The sequence below is a fragment of the Elephantulus edwardii genome, unplaced genomic scaffold, assembly GCF_000299155.1.
Source record: "Elephantulus edwardii isolate Elephantulus edwardi_28Jun2011 unplaced genomic scaffold, EleEdw1.0 scaffold00108, whole genome shotgun sequence".
Classification (NCBI taxonomy): domain Eukaryota; kingdom Metazoa; phylum Chordata; class Mammalia; order Macroscelidea; family Macroscelididae; genus Elephantulus; species Elephantulus edwardii.
The window spans coordinates 6,977,395-7,001,708 of record NW_006399858.1 but is presented as its reverse complement, the minus strand read 5'-3'; the positions used below and the strand labels follow the sequence as shown (position 1 = coordinate 7,001,708).

The 24,314-nt window shown below is 40.5% G+C and overlaps 1 protein-coding gene and 2 pseudogenes across 1 annotated transcript in view; 1 reads left to right on the top strand and 2 right to left on the bottom strand.

Moving 5' to 3' along the window:
* Positions 1–24,314, bottom strand: part of PRUNE2 (prune homolog 2 (Drosophila)) — a 435,757-nt gene that overhangs the window by 174,686 nt on the left and 236,757 nt on the right. The window lies entirely within an intron of this gene.
* LOC102847225 lies at positions 1,198–4,404 on the top strand (annotated as a pseudogene).
* LOC102846824 lies at positions 19,224–20,365 on the bottom strand (annotated as a pseudogene).

Below are 24,314 nucleotides of genomic sequence, written 5' to 3'. Positions count from 1 at the left end.
ATATCAGGGTTGGGGTAAGACTGAGACAAACTGGATAAATGTATACTGCATTGAAACAGACGAGGGAGAGAATAATTTAAAAGTGATATATGATATGGTATCATAGTTATCACAAGAGTCCAGAATTAAGGGTGCATAGTGAAGTGTACCTGGGGTGGTGGGACGGGTGCGGGGGAATTGTATACCAGAGAAAGAATTTTTCTTTTACTTTTTCAAAAAAAAGAGCAAACTGCAGGGGAGGGGTGGGTGGGTAGAAAAATACAACAATGAATGAATGGAAATCCGAAGTCTCTGTCAATGTTCACTAAAATTAATAATAATAAAAACAATTAGAATATTACCAAATATGAACTAAAACATAAGTTATATCTGCATGTCAGGAGAACCATAATTTATAACACAAGTAGATTTCTCTTTATAGTTAGCATAATTTCTCTTTAAGTTAGCAATTTAGCACTTGTAAATGCTTTGCATCATTTATTTGAAATTTTCAGAAGCTTCTTTGAGGTATTACAACTACATGAGAAAAATGAAACCTGAAACTCGATGTTCCTGAGTTCAGAATCTATGCGGTAACACTAGTGCTATCCTTGAATGAGGAAAAAGCTTTATCACCACATATTGCTGATTTAATCAGATTTTATTTCAATATAAACCTCATTTTCTCCTACTGCATTCATTCTTTTCAATATTGATTCTCTTGCAACAGTACTCAGGAAAGTCAGATCATGGATTTGACAACATGGTAATAATAATAAAACCTAACTAACATTTTACTGATCAATATTATCATTAATAGCATGTCCTTCTCTAAGGAATAGCACCTCCTAGCAACATGTCCAAATTGGGTAAAGTGAAGCCTCCTCATTCTTGCCTCCTAAGAGTACTCTGGCTCCACCCTCTCTAAGACAGATCTGTTCATTCTCTTGGCCATCCAGGGGATGTTCAGTGCTCTTCTCCAACACCACAGCTCAAAGTCATCGATTCTTTTTCTGTCATCCTTATATAACGAATTTAAAATTTAAAACCTACTCAAAGAAATTTATAAGTCTCCTTTTTAAGGTTTTTTTCCCCCTGCTTTTCTAGCTAGAGTAACATAATGCAAACAAGCATATTAAAGGATTTTTTTCCTGGTGCGCTCTTTTCTCTGTTCAGTTGTAACAACCCCGTCTTCTCCAGCGACAGCTTTTGGTACCTGCGCTCGGAATGGAGGAGCTGGATGAGCTGGAAGAGCTGATGGAAAAGAATTTCAGAGATGAGACCGCGCTGCCCACGGAGACGTTTCAGAAAAAAAATGGAAATTTCCTTTCCTAAAACACCCCTGAGCCGAGGAATGGATAACCAGTACCTGGTTTTAGCTGTCAATATTGTCCAGAATGAAGTGGGAAACCATGAAAAGCATCTTATCATCACTGCCTCCCAGTCACTGGAAGATAAAGAGCTGTGCATTCTTAGGAATGGACATCATTCATTTGGAAGGAGACAGCATCTCTGATACTTGGATAGTTGATAAAGATTTTGGCTATTTGATTCTGTATCCAGACATGCTGATTTCTGGCACAAGTGTAGCCAGTAGTATTCGTTGCATGAGAAGAGCTGTTCTGAGTGAAACTTTTAGGAAGTCTGACCATACTACCCGCCCAATGCTCATTGGTACAATTCTTCATGAAATATTTCAAAAAGCAGTAAGTGATAGTTTTGCCCCAGAAAAGCTACAAGAACTTGCTTTGCACACTCTTCAAGAAACAAGGCACCTGAAGGAAATGCACTGCCTAAATCTGAATCAGGAGGAAATAAAACAAGAAGTAGAGGAGTATCTTCCTTCATTTTCAAAGTGGGCTGGAGATTTTATGCACAAGGATATGTCAACTGATTTCCCTCAGATGCAGCTTTCTCTGCCAAGTGATGATAGTAAGGATAATTCAACATGTAATGTAGAAGTTGTGAAAGCTCTGGATATTGAAGAAAGCATTTGGTCCCCTAGGTTTGGACTGAAGGGTAAAATAGATGTTACAGTTGGTGTGAAAATACATCGAGGATACAAAATGAAATATAAGATAATGCCTTTGGAACTTAAAACTGGCAAAGAATCAAATTCAATTGAACACCGTAGTCAGGTGGTTCTGTACACACTGCTAAGCCAGGAAAGAAGACCTGATCCTGAAGCTGGTCTGCTCCTCTATCTTAAGACTGGTCAGATGTACCCTGTGCCTGCCAAACACCTTGATAACAGAGAGTTATTAAAGCTGAGAAACCAGATGGCATTCTCTTTGTTTAACTGTATCACTAAATCTGCATCTGGAAAGGAAAAGATACAGCTTGCACCTTAGCCACAAATCATTGAGGACTATCAAACTTGTAAATATTGTTCACAAGTGGACAACTGTGCTCTTTCTAGCAGAGCTTTTGAACAACAGATGGATGATGGTTCAGTCCCAGTTAGTATGCTGCCCAAGATAATGGAAGAAACCCAGCACCTGCAGCTTGCACACTTAGAGTACTTCAGACTGTGTTGTTTAATGTTAACCCTGGAAACACAATCAAAGGAAAATCGAAAGAATCACCAAAATAAATGGCTAATGCCTGCTTCAGAAATGGAGAAGAGTGGCAACTGCATCAGAAACCTGATTAAAACAGAAAATATAAAGACACCTTGTGATGGACAATATTTGCATAATTTCCAGCGTAAAAATGGTACAATGCCTGCCACAAATCTAATGTCAGGTGACAAAATTATATTAAGTGGAGAAGAGAGAGCACTCTTTGTTGTGGCTAGGGGATATGTGAAGAAAATTAACACAACAACAGTAACCTGCTTATTAGACAGGAACTTGTCAGTACACCCAGAATCGACTTTGTTCAGACTAGACCTGGAAGAAAAGAATTGTGATATAGTTACTCCCCTGGGAAATCTTTCTAAATTGATGGAAAACACTCATGCCAGTGAAAGGCTTCGAGAATTAATCATTGACCTTCGTGAACCTCACTTTACAGCATACCTCAGTTCTTTTCTTCCACATGATGCAAAGGACACAGTTGCCTGCATTCTGAAAGGTTGAATAAACCTCAGAGGCAAGCAATGAAGAAGGTCCTACTTTCGAAAGACTACACACTCATTGTAGGCATGCCTGGGACAGGAAAAACAACTACAATATGTACCCTTGTAAGAATTCTGCACGCCTGTGATTTTAGTGTTTTCTTGACCAGCTATACACACTCTGCTGGTGACAATATTCTTTTAAAGTTAGCAAAGTTTAAAGTAGGATTTTTGCGTTTAGGTCAAAGTCAGAAAGTTCACCCAGATATCCAGAAATTTACAGAGGAGGAAATTTGCAGATCGAAGTCCATTAAATCTTTAGCTCTTCTAGAAGCACTCTACAATAGTCATCTTATAGTTGCAACAACATGTTTGGGAATAAACCATCCCATTTTTTCACGAAGAATCTTTGATTTTTGTATTGTGGATGAAGCCTCTCAAATTAGCCAACCAATCTGTCTGGGGCCACTTTTCTATTCACGGAGATTTGTGTTGGTGGGGGATCATCAGCAGCTTCCCCCCCTGGTGCTAAACCGTGAAGCAAGAGCTCTTGGCATGAGTGAAAGCTTATTTAAGAGGCTGGAAGAGAATAAGAATGCCGTTGTACAGCTGACTGTTCAGTACAGAATGAACAGTAAAATTATGTCATTGAGTAACAAGCTGATCTATGAGGGAAAGCTGGAGTGTGGATCAGATAAAGTGGCCAATGCAGTGATAAATCTACCTAACTTTAAAAATGTGAAGTTGGAACTGGAATTTTATGCTGATTATTCTGAAAATCCTTGGCTGAGTGGAGTATTTGAGCCAAACAATCCTGTTTGCTTTCTCAATACAAACAAGGTCCCAGCACCAGAACAAGTTGAAAAAAAATGGTGTGAGTAATATAATAGAAGCCAAACTCATAGTTTTCCTGACCTCACTTTTTATAAAGGCTGGATGCAGTATAGGCAGCAATTAAAGATAATTAATGACTTATTGGCATATGCTTCTATTCAAATGGTTGAAGTTAATACAGTGGACAAATACCAAGGAAGAGATAAAAGTGTCATCCTAGTATCTTTTGTTAGAAGTAATAAGGATGGCACTCACCAAACATGTGTATTTATAACAAAGTTCTGAAAAAAAAAAAAAGAAGTAATAAGGATGGAAATGTTGGTGAACTTTTGAAAGATTGGCGGCGCCTCAACGTTGCTATCACCAGAGCCAAGCATAAACTTATTCTCCTGGGATGTGTGCCCTCACTGAACCACTGTCCTCCTTTGGAGAGGCTACTTTGTTATCTCAACGCAGAAAAATTAATCGTTGATCTTCCATCAGGAGAACATGAAAGTCTTTGTCATGCATTGGGTGATTTTCAGACAGGATAAACCATCCCTGGCCTTTATCAAATAGGACAGTGGCTCCTTCTGGCTAGTTCGTAGGGTGTGCTGAGAAAACAAAAATGCATAGTTACACTATAAAGATAACTCTTACTCAAAGGGTATGAAATGAAGTAAATGTGCTCAGTTCGAGTTCTGGGTTTTTGGTTTAGACTTGTTAAACAAATACTAGCATCATACAAATTTAAACACAATTATTTTCTTTTTACTACAAATGTGCTCCAAAATTATGAGAAGTTTAAAGTGGCTAAGAAAAAAGATACAATTTTTTATCCGCTTTAAAAATGAATTGAATATTTTCTTGATCCTCCACTCAAAGGTGCTTATTCTGTTTTTTCCTTTGCCATTTATTTAGTTTTCACTTTGAACCTAGTGTTCTAAATTTATATACTCTTATTGTAATTTGTCAACTGATATTTCCATTTAAGTCTCTGCTTCCTTTTATTTTTCGTATTCTAGAATAGATTTTGATATAAAAGAAAATAATGTTTACTCTTTAATGAGAGGAAATTGCTGACAAAAAATCATGTTCCAGTTTTCAGCATTCATGTTCAATTGCCCCTTCATTTTGGAGTATTACTCTGTTTTCCTGTGTTAGGTAAATAGTTTCAAAATCATTAGTTATGCAGATGGTGACAAATTTTTAACCTTAATGTTTATATCTTCTGGGAGTTTTTCCCCTCCCAAATGAACATGAAAATATGTTAAAAATTTTTGTTTCTACCTCAGGTAGTTTTGTATCTTATTATTACTTGATGTTTTGTTAAATAAATTATTTATTAGCAAAAAAAAAGCATTTTTTTCCTATGAAAAAGAAATATCTGTGTAGAAGAAAGCAATGATATTATTGCAGTAATGCATATTTTGAAAAGTTACTAGGCACACTTGTGTACACAGAAAAACATCGTTAGTAGTTGCTACTCTTTATCCATCATTATCCTCATGCAGTTTTCTTGCCTTTGTACTTCAGAAACACAACAGAAAAATCTTATTCCACTGTTTAGCACATTAAAATCTCTCATACTCCTCACATTATTCCTCTGCTGCTCAGAAGCTTATGTAAAACTAGGATTTAGGACTGGTCGAAGAGGTTAGGAAGAGAGAAGAGGTGCGTTTACTCTGAGGGTACAGGCTTCTCACTGAGAGAATCTCACGGTCAAGTTCACACTAAGTCTTCCTGCTAAGGAACAACTGTAAATGCAGTTATAATGCACCATGGTGTTGTTTTTATGTGCTGTTGATTTGGAACCACTCCTACGTGACTCTCCACTGGGTTTTCAGAGGCTGTCAATCACAGTGGAACCTGCTTATCTTTCTCCTGCGGAGAAGCTGGTGAATTTGAACTACCCATCTTTGGGTTGGCAGCACAATTCCTCACCTACTAAACCTTCAGAGTGTCACCAATCTGTGGATGCTTCAATTAAACCAGCAGGTTAAAAAGTATTAAGGCAGAAATCTAGAATCTTCCAAGCAATAATCTTTGTTCTGTTATCACTTGAGCTGAAGAACTCAAGACTAATGAAGGCAAACATATGTGTGTCTATTGAAGACTACAGTTTTCATGTCATCGGACAGATACTTTAATATTTCCTACAACCATATAATTTGGTACTCGGGTGATATAAATGGCTACTACCCTCAGCGCTGATAGAAAGGACCAAGGTCTGAGGCCATCCAGAAATTTCTGACCTACTTCTGTGAATCAGTCACTGAAAAGTCTCTGAGACACACAGGGTTGCAGAGAAGTGGAACTGATGCACCGGCAACTGGTTACAACCATTTCATTAAGAGAGACAGGAGATATTACCTAACTTGGGAGGGATTGGAGAGCATTTTGCTGAGTGAACTAACTCAGCCCCATACAGATAAATATTGTATAAAACCATTGTTGTAGAATGAGTAAAAGGATCCAGGAGGGTGAAGCTGGAAGCAGAGGGATGTGGATGTACAGGGGGAAGGGGGGGACAAATCATTGGGTTATCCAATTTGATGGGGGGAGTGAGGGGAATGGAAAGAATTTGTTCAAATTTGTATTTGGATTTTGTAAATAAACTAGTAAAAAAATAGAGATTGGCAAAAGGAAAAAAAGAGAGGCAAGAGAACATACATACATGTGCACACAAGCAAAGAGAGAGAGAGAACAAAAGACTGGAGAGAATTCATCTGAGACTCACAAGTTTGAGTTCTGAACTCTGAAATGAGGAGACCAGTTTTAGGCAAATCTGAAATGAAGCGAATGAAAATCTCGACCCATTCTCACCGTTGCCATCATTAAGAGGCTGTCATGCCAGCAGAGAGATGAACTCTGGGAAAAGATGCTTAACATGTACTTCATAGAAGAGTGGTCCTAAGCAGACTCTCAGAACCCACTAATAGTAGATTGAATCGTTGGATACGGGGAAGGTTCACAGCCAATTAAATGTGAATATGTCATCATCTCATTAGCTAACTCTACCTAATTTACATTTCCTGTGAGGACAGCCCCAAAACTGTAAAAGTATCAGCTACAGTGTGGATTCGAGGACACGTAGAGAAGAGCACAGAAATGCTATTTCTTTCCAGGTTCACTTTGCAGTTTGTGTGGATTTAATAAAGATTTCTATGGGAGAAAAATTATTTAAGGCATTGTATGGGAAGTAATCTCCTCCCGTGCAATTAACTGCCTCTGAAAACCCACTGGAGCGTCAGCAATGGGTTGGTTCTGACTCTACAGTACATAACAACAACAATAAAAACATGGGGAAACCTATGCATTAAGAGTGTATAATTTTGAAAATGGTATAATGCAAGTAACACCCGTGTTTGCAAAAAGTAATTTTCATAATGATGTGAAACATGGGCCAAAAAAGTCTCTACTAGCCTGTTTTGAGCCACAAGATCAAAATTTAATCTTTATGGCTTTATTTTGCTTTGTGAAAACAAAGTCATAGAGTCTGAACACTATTTCAAAAAAGCACAAGACCTCTTTTCTCTGAGCACCTCTTCCAGACTTGTGGGCACCCCGGCCAAGCTTCCCGAGATCTTGCAGTACGGGTGTACTCTCGCGCTCCTCATTTCTCTGAGCTGTGTCAATATTAACCTGACCAAATGAAGATCAAACTGTCTCTTTTGTTCCTCACGCTCTTCACATGGGGAGAACAATATGGCTCTTGTCAGAGGCGCTTCATCATTTTGGCTCAAGGAAACTGTCAGTACAGTTTGGGATTCGTTCCTCATGGGCAGATACCCTGATGGGTCTAATGAAGCCTTTCTGCTGACAACTCATTTGCTAAAAGTACCCCAACCATCACTAAATTTAAGTGAGGAAAATGCCCTTGTCCCCTTGCCAATCATCCCAACCAAAGTAATGACCTTTGCTGGTGTCTGAAAAAGATCTGACTGCCCAAGTGCAGTATACAGTCCTTCTGAAGTCAATACTTTACCACACATATGTGTGCTCTTACATGATTCCATTTGCTCACTGACAAACTTTATGCCACTCCTAAATTGGAATATAATAGGGTAAACACCAATCTTAGTGCCCACACGCAGAGCCAACAGTCTGTGTGTGCCATTTGTTGCAAATCTAAGCTAATTACCAGAAACCCCCTCCTGAAGGCAGATAGACTCTGGAGTTGGTAGTTTTCTTTTCTTTTGAGATGTCTGTGTCGGAGGAGCCCAAAGACTCCCATCTTCAGGTAAGGGCACTATGTTGTCATGGCTCTCTTAGTTGTCACTCACAGAAACTTAACTTGAGCTGTCTTTAATAGAGCATAAGAAGGAACTGAGAGTGCCCTCACAGAAGCCAAGAGAGACCTGGAGAATAAGATGGGAGCTGGGCAGGGATTGTCTGGGCCCCCAGTCACCAGGATGTGCTGGTGGGTGGGGTCCCCATCCTCGTCTCGTGGCTTTCTACTGCCCTCTAGTGGCTCCTCAGTGGTACACTTCAGGGTTCTAGTCACTAGGGAGAGAAAGTCCCTTGCTGGTCTCAAGTTTGCAAATTTGGAGAAGTAATGCTGGTTCTTCCTACTTAAGCTGGATGCTATACCTGGACTAATCACTGAGGTATATTGAAAACATGACATGACATCATTGTAACAAGGTTGACAGTCAAGGAAGTCATTTGTATAAAAAGGGAGCATCCTAGATGTCAAGCATCAAGAAATTGCTCTCACATTCACACACAGCAGATCTCTACATTATTTCTGGTTACGCAACAGCACTTAACAACAACAAAAACAACAACAACATAGAGAGAGCTTTGTTGGCCTAGACGACAGAAAGTGATGCTACTTAAGTCAAAGGTGGGTGATTTTAATCTGTGGCCCCCAGGCCCGGCTTTAATTGTTTTTGATCAAACATTCTTCTAGATGGTATAGCACTGGTCTGTCCATTTACTGTACAGAGGTAACTCGTGGTTGCTGTGATGCTGAACACTGGGACCCTGATGTGTCAATTGCAATAATGGTTACCCATGGTGGACAATATTTGGTGGAGCTCCCTGATTAAAACAAGTTTGGAAGCAGGAGTGGCATCCACTTCTGAAATAGCTTGCCTCCAGAAACCCTATGAACTTGGAAAAACGATTAAAGTTGTGCCAGTGTTCAGGTCTTTTGTTCACCGGGTCGGTACTTAGCAACAACAAAGAAACCAAAAAAATAAAAAAACCCAGTCATACAAAAAGGCATAATCCTTGGAAAGAGGTCTTCACCAAGAATTAAAATTGGGAAAAGTCAACTTTCCCTTTTATGAAAGCTTGCATCCAATTAAGAAGGGTATTATAAGAGGAGTCACAGATTTAGGAAAGGTTTAAGTTTATAAAAGAGAAATCATGCCTAGTCAATGGTAAAAATACAAGATAGAGTATGAGCTACAGGACTGAGGGAAAAGAGTCCACAAGTCCAGTGTGTAGGGTTCTTTTCTGGCCCTTACAGTTTTCAGAAGCTTGTTGCTGTTAAGTGCCATTGAGTTGGAACCGAGACTCACAGCTGACCACCAGTGAGTTTTCAGAGGCAGCAAACTGCACAGAAGGAGACTAGCCAGCTATGGAGCAGCTGGTGGATTCGAACCACTTAGGCCTCCACTATAACTGTCAAACTTTCTTTTTCTGACAAATCTCCTATTCTCCAGATACACAAGGCATAAACCTGTTTTACAGACAAATTATAAATGATCCTGAAGTCCTGACTGCAATGTAGACAGTACTTAGACTAACTGTAGTGGAAGTGAGCTGTCCTATTTAGTATTTTGTTGTCATTTACGTGAATTATCTATAAAGAGCTCTCAGCAGGCTAAATACAGAAAGACTTGAATTCAAAGTAAGTAAAAAAGAATCCCTTTAGAGCAGAGGTTCAACCTTGACACAGCAGACTGGACCATTTGAACCAGAAATCTCTTGCTTGCTAGGGCCTGCCCTGTGCACTGGGGGCATTCAGCAGCTTCTGTGGCCTCTACTCACTGGATGCCGTTAGCATCATCCCCTCTCACCAGCTGTGACAGCCAAAAAGATCTCAAATTACTAAATGTCCCTGGAGATGGAAATAAAATCACTCCATTTAAGAAGCCCTCCTTTAGCAGGGGGGTTGCTGTTAGGTGCCGTCAAGTCGACAAGGACTTGTGGTGACCCTACAAACAGATTTGGACCTGGCCCCATCCTGGACCTTCCTCTTGCGTCTTGCAAATATAATGAATGATTCAAATTACACTTAATTTTGCAAACCAAGGCACATCTTTCATTGCCTCTGGTTTAAGAGGTAAGAAAACCATGAAAATAGAGTGAGAGAGTCTAGAAAATATTACACTGAGTGAACTAACATAGTCTCGTAAAAACAAATACTGCATAAGGCCATCATAGTTAAAAAAGAAGAATAGTAAGATGTAGATAAAAGTAAAAAAAGAGGAAGGGGAGGGGGCAGGAGGCCAGGGGGCCAGAGGGTGGGGAGGACAGGATAACAGAGTTTAGTGAGTGGAGGTGGCTATGTGAAAGAATTAAGAAAGATCCAGTGGGGACCTGAAAAGACAATGGGGTAAGAATAGGCATAGATCAGTGGTGATTAATTTTATAAAACCCAATCTATATGAGTGATTGTTTGAAACCCAATAGGGGTGTAGGAATGTGTGAAATGGGATGTACAAGGACAATATACAATGTATATAAATTTTGTATGCAAACCAATATAAAATAAAAATAAAGTGAGGGGGAAAGAGGGGGGAAAACACCCCTCAGATAAGGCAGTATCCTTAAAAATACTTTGTACTAATTGGCCAAATATTTCCTCTTCCTCAGTTAGGAAAAATGGAAAATTTCCACTAATTGTGTTTTAGTTTACGTGGTATGCTTATAAAATAAACAATATTTTGATTTTTTTTAAACAAAGAATAAAGCAGGGTGATTTTCAAGAGAGAGCCAGAATTTTACTAAAACATCTACTTCCTATTCTAGGAAAATGAAAATTTCCTAGTTCTTTTTCCACAGAGTTTTAAAAAATAACTTCTTTTTTAATTTTAATTGTGATTTTAATAAAAGTTTACAGAAAAGTTGGATTTTCATTCATTCATTGTTGCACATATTTGGCCTCTATTCCTCCCTTTCCCCTTCCCCAGTTCACTTTTTTTGATTGTTGTTTTTTACTTCTGGAAGATTCTATTATTTAAGTTTGGTTATGGGTGAACAGGGTGTTTGAAAACACCAATTCTCTTCTGTTTTAATGCTATAAGTTGAGGCTGAGGCAACAATGACAGGTTTGGGTATTTTTGGCCTTAAGGTACAACTTAAAATAAAAAGTTTCTATGAAGTTGATTCTGTCCCATGGCAACCCCTTATCCATCTAAGTAGAACTGTGGCCCCGTGGCTTCTGTGAGCTATTATTTTCACAAGAGATCACCAAGACTTTTCCTCCAAGGCAAACTCAGAGCACCAACCACTTGACTCAGTGTCAGAGGAGCACATGAGCGGTTTGCACCAACCCGGGACTCCTGGCAGAGTTGAGAGCCCTTTTTTCTACCTTACATAAACCAGAAAGTGTCTAGGTCTTCTGTGATGCTTTGGTCGCAATTGTTTCAAGGATGATAATTCTCCACAATTCTGACCACACAAAGGCTCATGTTGGTGATTATGAGGATGGTACAGGATAGGGCAGCATTCTGATTTGTTCATAAGGTCATTATGATTCACAGTTGAACTCCACAGCACATCACAACAACGAGTTCATAGAAAGTGCCCAGCGTCTGACTGAGAGAGCAGAATGGTCCAGTCGATGGAAAAATGGATTACTTGCCAGGTTCCGTTTTTGCTGTGTTGTCAGTGTCAGCTGCCCTCCAACATCAGCTGGGCAAGCAGCATCTGGTGAGCTGTGTGACCAGCACTGCGCCCCACTCTGAGGGTGCATCAGTAGGTCTGGGGAAGTGCCCCCCCATGGGAATTCCCTGCGAACCCAGTTGCTAGTATGGCTATAGCCTCATCCCCGCTTCTGATATTTTTATTGGTTTGAATACGATTCATATATATACTGTTACATTCATGCGCATTGTGTTTTATATAATCTTTCATTTACATTGTGTTTTAATCATTCATATAATTGTATTTTATAAAATTTCTATGAATCTATGCCTATTTTTAGCCTGTATTTTCAAGTTCCCATTGACTTTTTCTTATTCCTTCACTCCCCCATCTGCCTCTTGACCTCTAGTCTCCTAGTGATTCCCATCCTTCCCCTTTTCCCACCCTCTTCTCCTCTCCCTCTCCCTTCCTCTTCTGAACATTTGTACATGTCGTGCTCAGTCATCTTATCTTTCTATTTTTTACAATAATGCTCATATACAGTAGTTTTACTTTTGAGACTGAGTTCTTGCATTTTACTAAGCATACTTGGATCCGAAGTAAAATAGTTCACCTTTGAGCCCCAAATTCCTACTTTGAGAAAAGAGCAGAGTCTAATAAGGCAGAGCAATTCCTTCCTACTGCTTCTTTTGACGTTACCTAAATAAATCTGTACAGAAGTCTTGTATTGTATAAGCTTATCTATATTTGTTCCTATTCGAAAACAAGGTGGAAATTATTTAATAATATCACTAATATCACACGCAAGCAAGATCCTGCTGAAGATAATCCCAAAACAACTGGAACACACATCAGCTGAGAACTATCAGATATGCAAGCAGCGGTTAGAAGAGGCCGTGACACTAGGAACATCAGAACTAATGTTAGATGGCAGAGAGTACCAAAGGAATGTCTATCTGTATTTCATTAACTATGCAAAGGCATTTGACTGTGTGGATAACAACAAATTGTGGCTAACCTTGAAAAAGACAGGAATCTCAGCACATTTAATTGTGTTGATGCAAAACTTATACTTGGCCAATGAATCCATAGTCAAAACTGATCAGGGGAAGGCAAAAGGGGTTGGGTGGTATGTGATTTTTTTTTAAACAAAAGAAAGGCCTTGGCTCAGAGGCAAAGCTCTGCGTTGAGTCCTGTTCTGCTGCTAACTAGCTGGTGGCCTTAGGCAACTACAGTGTCTCTGGGGCTACGTGTCCCCTTCGTTGAGGGCTGATCTCTCAGGTCCTGCCCAGCGCCAACATTCTGCTAGCATCCTCAGCTTCTTCATGGAATGTTGACTATGGCCTTCCCAGGGAAAAGTTGGAATAGAGGCAAGACTTTAAAAAGCACCGCCTTTCCTTCCTGACTAAAGCCCTGCCATCCTGACCAACCAAGGAAGTCATGCTTGTTTTATTTATTTCCATAGGATTACAGATGAGACACTTTTCTGACCCAGAGGACAAAGCAAGCGATGCGATGTCCCTTTCCCGCCCACTTCCTCTGTGGGCCTTTCAGTGTCTTAGTTTACACATCTGCCAAAGGGGTGGAATTATACTTCTTTTTACAGGTAAATTTCAAGGCACATTCAGTTTTCAGAAAGTGCTTCAAGACCCCAGGTGAAATGAAAATACTCAGTACAGCCTGAATACCCATCCCTGCAATCAGGTGCTGCCTTTTGGTGACAGAAGCATGTTTCAGGGTGGAATTCAGGCATGGTTTGTTCCAGCCTGCTGTCTTGAGTACAAATGTGAATGACCAACTGACTGCTTGATGCCAAACTGGAAATGTTCTGTAGGGATTTACTGGCATGCTATCATTCCTAGAAAAGAAAAAAAAGAGAAACTCGATTGCACTTTAAAAAAAAAAACCATGTTGTGACTTTTAAATAATTTCTTTTGGTAATAAAAAGTTGACGTTTTTATTTGAAAAAAAAACTGATCAGGGAAACACTGCGTGCTTCAGGATCAGGAAAGGTGTGCATCAGGGATTCACTTTATCTCCATAACTTTTTAATCTATATGCAGAACAGATCATTCAAGACGCTAGACTTTATGAGGAGAAATGTGGTATCAGGATTGGAGGAAAACTCTTCAACAACCTGTGTTATGCAGATGACACAACCTTGCTTGCTGAAACTGGGGAAGTAATGAGGTGTTTGCTACAAAAGGTCAAGTACTGCAGACTCCAATAAGGTTTGAAGCCCAACATCTAGAAAACAAAGATTCTCACCACTGGGCCAACTGGAAGCTTCATAATGGGTAGAAAAGAGATTGAAATTGTTGATAACTTCAGCTTACTTAATTCCACAATCAACATTCTTGGCCCCAGAAGTCAGGAATCAAAAAACAAATTGCACTGGGAAAGCCTGCTGTCAAGGACATCTCTAGAATATTGACAAGAAATGATATCAGTTTAAAGACTAAGGTGAACCTGATACAGTCCATGCTCATCTTTCTCTCACAGAGCACATAGTGGATTCAAACTGCCCACCTTTGTACTGGCGGCACAAAACACCTAGGTCTCCAGAGCAGCTCTCTTTGGGCACCAATACTAATACTGCCTATTTCTTATCTATCTGCAAAGGCAAGAAAATGGTTCCACACACAGACCTGTGAGCTGGTCGAACAAGAATGGACAGTGTCTAAGTTGTGTGGTTTGTCAACATGGTGTCTCCTGGGACCTGTGACATCACATCAGTGGGTCCAAGGGTCATGTGTCTGCGTAGCATCTGTACAATGCCCGCATGCCTCCTAAGACAGCTCTTACGAGAAGAAGACCTCCAGAAATGGCTGAACACGGGGCTGAGGATCGGGGCTTAGAAAGCCTCTCTCTCTCTCTCTGGGTTTATTTGTTGCCCCACTTTCCCCGCATTATTCTCCACTCTTCTCACTCATCCTAAAACGCTACCCATGTTACCAAGAGGTCACCATATGGGGAGATGTTTATACAAAAGTCCATTTTTCTCTGATTAAAGTATCCTTGGTGACTATATTAGTATCTAGTCTGAACCCTGATTTAATGAGTAGGGAGACTTCTATAGAGAAATGCTGCACGTGCCACTGCAGGTTGAGACATTTGACAGGTGAGATCCAGAGATGGACTGTCTCCACCTACGATGGAAAAGTGGAGGGTCTACAAAAGAGAGGAAGGCCCCCACCCAGGTGGGTTGACATGTGGCTGCAGCAACAGGCTCACGTGTGTCAGGGACAATGAGGATGGCACAGGATAGGGCAGGATTCAGGTCGGTTCATGGGGACACTGTGAGCCCCACTTGATGTGACGGCTCCTAACAATGATATGGAAAATCTAGAACAGGCTGAGTGCCTTAGCTTGGAACTCACAACCATTTCTCTCCAAATCCCTTCCCAAATGCTGCCCATTGCACTCAACTTACCATATTTTCACACATAAGGTGCTTACATAACCATGTTTTTGCAGAAATATGTTTAAAGCTGAAATATATTAAAGAAATACATTAAAGCCATGGTTGAGCCTTAAGGATAATTGAGATCATTAAGTTCCCTGAAAATGTCTCCATGGGGGGGGAGATGCTTATGTAAATAATATGTATATACATATATTACACATACATTATACATGGGAAATGAATGGTTTTGTGCTTTGCAAAAATGTACAACATATATGTTATTTGGATACAAACGTGGTACTCTTTCCAAGCTTCTGCCTCCATACAAAGTTGCTCTCTCACTCCAATTTCTCTAAGCACCAAAACCACTTCCATCCCCACCACATTCTCAGGTACGAGTGGTGGCTTACGGGTAAGAACTTGCACTGCAATCCCATGCTCAGCACATTCTCTAGACTTCTGGATTCTGCGTGATAGTCCCTGCACACATGTAACCCTGGCTAGCACAGCTTCTGTGCCCTTGGAAGAACCTTCTCACAGAGGTGCAATAAAGTGTAAAATATGTTGAGTATAGTGTTCAAAGAAAAGAACTGAAACACACACATATATACACAGATGCCATCAAGTTGACCCCTACTCATGGTGACCTCCTATGTGTCTGAGTACAATTGTACCCAACGGGAACGTCAAGGCTGTGACCTTTCAGAAGCCGATCATCAAGCCTTCCTAGGTGGTATGAAATTCCTGTCTTTCAGTTAAGTATCAAACATTACACTCTGTATAGCACTGTCTACACTATATAGTGTTTTACTTTTATTTAAAATTTTATTTAAATTTATTATTAATTTCAATAAAAATTTACAGAGATTTTGGATTTCCATTCATTCATTGTTGCACTTGTGTTATACTTTTTGATGATGAGTATGAAGCCTTTCATCTTCAACTTGTCATTCTTGATATAGTATACACTATATGAGTATCTCATTCAAAATGGCCAATACCAGTACTTTTCTGTTCACTAATGCCAGAGTCAAGAAACCAAAAGATATGTTGCATTGGGTAAGTATGCTATCAAGGATCTCCTTAAAGTGCTAATTGGTAAAAGAATGTCTGTTCAAAGACTAAGGTGCAGTAATCCATGGTATTTTGAATTGCTTCCCATGCATTTGAAAGCCAGACAATGAGGAAGGAAGACAGAAAAAGACAGCACGCTGGGAAAGGTAAAGGGTCAGTGAAAGGAAGGAAGACCCTCAAAGAGATGGACCAACATAGTGTCTACACCACAGGGTTGGAGATTGGGAGGATGGTGTAGGACAAGGAAGGCTTCCAATGAAAGGGTCTCCAATCAAAGGCTTCCAATCAAAGGCTTCAAAGGGTCTCTGTGAGACATAGGTGACTGGTACTTTGCTGATGGCACCTACAACAGCAACAACAATGCTTTGGATATCAATGTTCTTATATTCACCTCATTTTTTATAACTCCCAATTTTCCTAGAGTCTTACTGTGTATATTGCATATTCCGATTTTTAAGAGATTTTTTTTCACTCATTTTGAGTTGCAGTTCATCAGCAATGAAGGCTCTGAATGGTTTATTCCATTCATGTCATTAAGGCTGACTTGACTTTGTTGCAACGACAGCTTATCTGGAGTGTAACCTGAGGAGCTCATCTTTCAGGACTATATCTGACAACGTTAACTGCTATTTATAGGTTTTCATTGGTCAATTTTTAGAAGTAGATCACCAGGTCCTTCTGCATAGCGTGCCTTAGTCATTGATGGAATACCATCGAGTTGTTTCATCACACTGGAAGAGTTCACTCATTTGTGCCAAGAAATCTGGAAGACAGCTACATGGCCAGCTGACTGGAAGAGATCCATACCTGTGCCACTTCTAAAGAAGGGTGACCAACAGAAAGTGGAAATTACTAAACAATGTCATTAACATCCTATGCTAGTAAAGAGACTTTTTAAAATGTTTGCAACAGTATATTAACAGGAATCTACTAGAAATTCAATCTAGATTAGAAAAAGATAAAAAAATGAAGGATATCATTACTGATGCTAGAAGGATGTTAACTGAAAGCAAAGAAATTCAGAAAGATGCTTTCCTGATTATGCAAAAGCATATGACTGCATGGATCATAAATTGGTGATAATACTGAGAAGAATAAGCATTCTGGAACATCTAATTGTAGTCAGGTAAAACCTATACAAAGAGCAAGAGCTAGCTGAACAGAATGAAGGAATATTGTGTGGTTAATGTTAAGAATGTCAGAGTCAAGACTATATTTTTCCCCATACTTAGGTTGAGTAATTTGTAAAATAAGCAAATAATCTGAGAAGCTAGACTACGGTAAGAATAACATGGCAATAGAATTGGAAGAAGACTAATGAACAACTTTTGATAAGCAAATGAACAGCCTTGCTTGCAGAAAGGAAAGAGGACTAAAAGCACTTACAAGTCAAGATCAAAGACTGTAGCCTTCAGGATGGACCACATCCAAACATAAAGAAATTCTCAAAGCAGGGTCATAAAGTAAGATTATGATAAATGAAGAAAAGATCAAAATGGACAGGGTTTTAATTTTGCTTGAATTCATAGTCAACTCCCAAGGGAGCTGCAGGCAAGAAATCAAACGACATATTGCACTGGGAAAATCGCTGCCAAATATCTCTTTAAACTTTTAAGAAGCAAAGATGTCGCCTTGAGGACCAAGGTGCTCCTTACACGAGCCATGGCATTTTTAATCACCTTACATGCTTGCAAAGGCTGGACAATGAATACTGAAGACCATCAGAGAATTTAAGCCTTTGAACTAGATTGTTGGTCAAGAATATTAAGAATTAAGCATATGAAGAATTAATATGTCTTGGAATAAGTACAGCTGAAGTCCTCCTTAGAGGGTGCTTTGGGCATATTCTAAGAAGGCACCATGCTTGTTAAAGCAAAGGGTCAGTGAAAAAGAGAAAAGCTTCAGTGAGCTGGATTGGCACAACGGCTGGAACCCTGGGGTCAAACACCAATTACTGTGAGGATGTTTCAGGACCGGGCCAAGCTTCATTCTGTTGTACACAGTATCGCTATGACTTAGAAATTACTCTACGGTACCTACCAACAACAGCAACGACAATCCTTATAAAATCAGGCCACCAGGTTTTCTGGGGCACTGCTGAGTGGTTTGAACTGCCCACCTTAAGCTAGAAGTCAAGCACAAGACCATCGGGGGCCCCCTTAGTGACCTGATAAGTAGAAAGCCTACCTCAAATTGTCACTTCGTTGCTACCAAGTCTCTCATTCCTCAAACAATAGCTACATCTCTTTGCAATGAATGAAAACTGAGAAACCTGCTGATTTGTAAGCATATTGTAAATAGAAAAAAAATAACCCTAATACTGCCATTGAGACAATTCTAACTAGTGGCGGCCCTGTATCAGGTTTCTGAAGCTATGAATCTTTTTTTTTCAACTGAATAAATCTCTATTAAGTTGCCATTGAGTGCATGAATTTCGGCTACATAACATACATAGAAAAGTGTGACTTTAACCAGCACTTTTTTTTAAAAGAAGAAAATTAAAACGTCTCTATTTATTTCAAGTAAATCATTTAATGTGAGGCTCAGTTTGATGTTACTATAGTATTAATAGAAAAAATGAGGACATAGAAACATTTTCCCATCCTCTAAAAAGGGTACCAAGAGAAACTAGTCTGTTGGTGTAACAACAGTTGGTGTAACAACAGCTGATCAAAAAAGCCAAAGAATTTGGAAGAAAAACATGTACTTGGAAGCATTATTCTCTGAAAGTTTATTCACCTGAAGACAGAAAAATGCCCAAGAAATTAACTGGCTCAGAGTTATAATGAAAAATTGACAGAGGCTAAGTCACAGCTTGGGGGAAAAAATTCAAGAGTAGAAGACACAAATAATTCGGAAGTGTCCCTAGAGTTGTGACAGCACTCTGAGCTACCCGAGGGGCCTAGAAGCTCACGCCCCTCTGGATAGAAGCAAATTAAAGTGGCAAGTTCTCCAGTGCGCCAACTGTATTTTCAAATATAATTCTGGTATTTGTACCTAGTAATATAGAAGAAAAAAGCAGCAAGGAGAGAGTGTCACGTATATAGGACATAATAGTACTTGGCAGTCCTAGAGTTCCCCGTTCCAGCCTTTTTCTTCAGGAAAAACACATCCCAGCTTAGTCCAAGGCGACCCTGGAGGCACTGCGGCTGATGGCTTGTTAGAAGCAGGAGGCAGCAGTGAAAGTATAGAATCCTGACTCTGCTCTTTCATCTGTTTAAAAAATGCACAGGATAATAAAATGCTTGCTGATGGCCTTTTCTCAGGATCCTGTTGCAAACAGAGTTGCACCAAGCTAAGGAAGGAAGGCAGGAGAGAAAGTTTTTGAAGACAACATCTGCAGCCTGTCACTGTTAACTGTGCGACTGCCACTGAACACCAGCCCACTTTCTCCAATACCAGAATCTGTACCTGATCTGAAATTTTTCATTCTGGATTCTGATTGAGGGAGAATACTGAAATCCAATGGGCTATAACGAGGACCTATCAATTTCTGTAACAGCATCTGAGTTCTGTGCATGTCCTGGAAAGGTACCTGCCCACTGGTTAATTCATATGCTGTAATCTGATTTCACATTATATCCATGTAAATCAGTCTCAGTGGTTCTGGACTCAGTCATGGCTGCACTTACATGCAGAACTGTGGGAAATCATACACAGCCCTATGGCCCTGTCCATGTTTAACCAAACTATGCAGATGAGACAGGCCCGAGAGGGTCACTAGGCCATCACCAGAAATGAAGATATGGCTGGCTTTAATGCTCCTGTGAATATAGCCACTGCTTCAAAGAGACTGTTTCTTACTAAAGTTTCACTCATCCCTTCAGGAAAGTAAGTCTTCAAACTCAAAGTCAGCTGTCAATGGTGAAAACTGCTCAGTAAGTTGTAATATTGGGATGCTGGAATCACTGATTGCTGTAAAGCTTTCTTCTGTGCAGTTTTCCAGATTTGTCGTTTTTCCAGTCACCAGTGTTCCTGTAGGAGTGTGCCTTGCAAGATGGATAGAAGTCGTCAAATCCTCTTCCTATTTCCCCTTGAAGTTCACAGTGGGAAACATTTGTGGAACTTTCTACTTCGCTGGCTCCAGAGGATGGAGGTACCGGAGAAAGGGTTGGCTCATCGACCAAGTATTGATGGATCCAGGTATCAGAGCGTTTTTCAGGTCTGAGTTATTCAACTCGTGTCCGAGGAGTGCAGACACAATCCAATAGAGACAATGAATCATTTTAGATCACAGACAGTGGCAAAAATCCATCTATTCCTAAAGAGATCTTTAATTTTCTTCCAAGATGTAGAAACATTCCTCCTGGCGGTGACCACAGACTTTGACCTTCCTCCGGAAGACTGGCAGCACTGGCCAGGGGTGGGTGTGGGATCCCTGGAATCCGGGATCCAGCCCCACAAAGGGGCCTGGCCAGAGCCCTCGGCCTGCTCCCCGCATGAATCATGGAGCACAGGAGATTGTGCATGGGGCAGGATGCGAACAGAGGTCAGCGGCCTGGAACTCGAATCTTTTTTTTTTTAAGTAAAATTTTTATTATATACTGGTTTGCTCAAAACCTCGCATACATTGTTTTTCACACCAGACTTCCCCATTTCCTTCACCCTAGCCCTCCATCCATCAGATTGTGAGGCCATATGATTAACGTCCTCCCCACCCATCCTCACCCCTCTGCTCCCCCGCTTAGATCCTCATACTCATCCTATAATAATGGTCTTATAAATCTTAAGGGGAGGAGACTGCCTTATCATTCTGCTTTTCTCCCATGCGGCAGCTGGTAGGTTTGAACTGCTGGTCTCTTGGTTAGCAGCCTACAGTTAACCCACTACACCAGGGCTATGTCAAACTGTACATGGAATGCTTCATGAATTTGCATGCTGTCCTTGCACTGTAACTAGAAAGCACAGGGAATACCTTGTGCCTTCTCTTCTTTACTTAAAGGTAAGCTCCTCTGAGGAACCTGCCAGGTTGATGAGTCTAGGAATTACCCAGCTTCAGCAGCCAGTTGCCTCCAGCTCCATGCTTTCTGGAGAAGGGCACAGATGATCACTCAAACCAAGCTCAATATTGAATCACTAGCAGCGCTTGACTTGACTACGAGTATCAGTGGGGCAGGCATTACTCAGTGCTGCAGGGCAGCCCGCCAGGGGCTGGAGTGTGAGACCAGGCACAAATATTGCCGATCCCTCACTCAGAAACCTCGCCAGGAGCTATCTACTTCCACAGCATAGCCTTAGGTATAAATTTACATGTAATAATTCATATTCTACCAAATAAATCCCAGGCAAACAGAGTAATGCAAAAACACATTTCCTGCTGTCAAGAAAATTTCTGGCAAAATTAATCAACCATTCATCCATTCAGGCTCTTTGCATACCCTTTTGTCAAAGAGGGAATACTAAGAGATTTCTTTTCTCTTCCACACACTCATTTCAATGAGTTGAAGAATCCATCAAGCTTGAGTTGATTTATTGAACTGTCTCTTAGCCCAGCAGTACAACTACAGCAAATGAACTGGTAACTTCTCCTAAAACCAGCAGTGATTCGATTCAACAACATCGGGTTTCTTTAACTCTTTATAATTCCAGGATTAACATTTCCTTGCCTTTTAACTCTACATGCATTGATATTTTTTTTCATCCTGTTTTGAGCAGTAAGTTCTAGGGAGATGAAACCTTGCATGGAATTGTTTAGTATCCTAATAGAATGGCTGAAAAGATAGATTCTTTTATTTCTTCCTTTAAGAGAGTTTGTTGTGGTGGTTAATGGTTAACATAATATTTTGCGGTCAGCCCAGCTGATTTAAAGCAATGGCTGCAAATAGCTGTTTCTTTTTATATTGCTTTGAGTCATTCATTCTAGCAGGTGAGGAGAATCACTCCAAGGAGTATTTAAGACATAAACATTACAGAGAAACCAAGCAGATAAAACGTGGGTTTTATCACTCAGCCTCGGCCACTGAGCCCCACAGAGCGCATTCATCACATGTCAGCTCTGCATTTCCTTTGTAAAGATATACGACCTTTGCCTGTTAGATTTCATTAACCCGTCACCATCCAAGGCGCCTTGCACATAGCGGGGTGGAGAGCCCAACATCCTCGCCTGAAGGGCTTGCGCGAACCAGCTCATCTTCAATCTTTGTCCCTGGGAGGCACTTTTAACACCTGCCAACCACAGCACTATCATCAGAAAAACATTTAGAGATTTATCTTCGGGCTGGTAATTATAAGAGATAATTTGTTTGGAGTATGGATAAAGTTGGTCTAGCATAAACAAACTAGAGGCTCAAATTACACGATGAACATCATTAACTATTGATTTAACCACTGCGGGTCTGTAACCACTAACACTCTGAAGATGGCAGCCTCCTTAGCAGCTACCTGGGCCCAGAAATTCTCGAGAGGTGAGGGAGGCATTTCAGAGCATGCTCAGAACCCCTGGGCTTCACTCTTTTGCCTTCTTTTTTTTGAAGATCAGAAGATAGGCAAGCTTGGTTTTGAACTCTAAAGACAGAGAACCTCACCTTCGAGAATTTAAGATAGTTTGACTTGGGTGTTGTAGTGTGTTAAGTGCTGGGCTGCTAACCCGGCAGTTCTAATCCAGCAGCCACTCTGTGGTAAAGATCTACAATCTCAGGAACTGATGGAGGGTCATCACGAGTCGGAATCGACTAGACGGCAATGGGCTTGACAGTTTTGGTTTTGATTTTCAAAGATATTTTTAGAGGATGAAGGTAAAGCCCTTTCACATTACCTCACTCCCAAATGAAATGCAAACCCACGGCCTGGAAGCTGGGTCCCCTTCGCAGTAACCGTCCACTGTTTCTGAGGTGGAGCTGCTGATGGATTCAAACTACTGACCTTTGGTTAGTAGCCCAATACATTCCACCCTACACCACCGGGGCTCCTCATATTATCCCCTACAATCGTCACAATTGCTCTTAGAAGTGGGCAAAGCTGGGTTTCTAATTCAACTTTAAAACAAAACTAAGGAAATTGAGCCAAACTCTACTGTTCCTTGGAACAGTCCTCACCCTCAAGAATAACAAGCACTTCCAATGCACCTCTAGGATCCAGGAACTAAGTTCTCCACCTCTTTATCTACAAGAGAGTGTTTGTGAGCAGGGAGATAAGATGTGATTTTGTTTACACTTTTCCCCACACAGAGCACCAAATTATAAAAACAACAGAAAAAAACCAAACAAACCCAAAACCCAAAACACCCATGAAAACACACACACACACACACACACACACACACACACACACACACGGGAGAGTCTAGAGAGCATTATGCTGAGTGAATTAACTCGGTCTCATAAGGACAAATACTGCATCAGACCATTATTGTAAAAATAGAAGGATAATTAGTAAGATGTGGATAAAAAGTCCAAAGGGGGAATGGGGCAGAAGGCAGAGTTTAGGGTGGGAGGGAAATCATTGCAGTGAAAGAGTTTTGTGGGCAGAGAGAGGGAGAGAAGAAATTAGGATAGATCCAATAGAGTCCTGAAAGGACAGAGAAATAGTAGCCATAGATCAATGGTGATTAGCTTTATAAAACACAATGAAGATGAATGTCCTTTGAAGCACAATGTGAATGTAGGAATGTGTGAAACTCAATGTACATGGATTCTGGATGCAAATGAATATAAAATGGAAGGAAGGAAGGAAGGAAGGAAGGAAGGAAGGAAGGAAGGAAGGAAGGAAGGAAGGAAGGACCCCCCCCCACACACACACACACACACAAATACACACTGAAAAAACAAGTTCTAGCAACTAGGTAAGAATTCCTGGTTTGGATACCAGTTGGATCAAATATGAAATGGAGGAGTACTCAGTGCAAATACTTAACACACTTGATTGCTAACTGAAAAGTTAAAAGTTCAAGTCCACTGAGCAGAACCTCGGGAGAAAGGCCTGGCAATTCAGCTCTGAAGCAATCAGCCCGTGAACCCCTGACAATGAGGAGTCAGCACAAGGGGGCGTCATCTCCACAGCGACCGGCTCCTGCAGGCACAGTGCCGCCCTCAGCCGTGTCATGACTTAATCCGAAGAGGTACAGATTCAAATTCTCAGATTAAAACCATACTTACATCCACAGTTAGAAGACAAAGCCTCAAACTCGGAAGGCAATGAGAAAGATGTGTGAAAAACAATGTA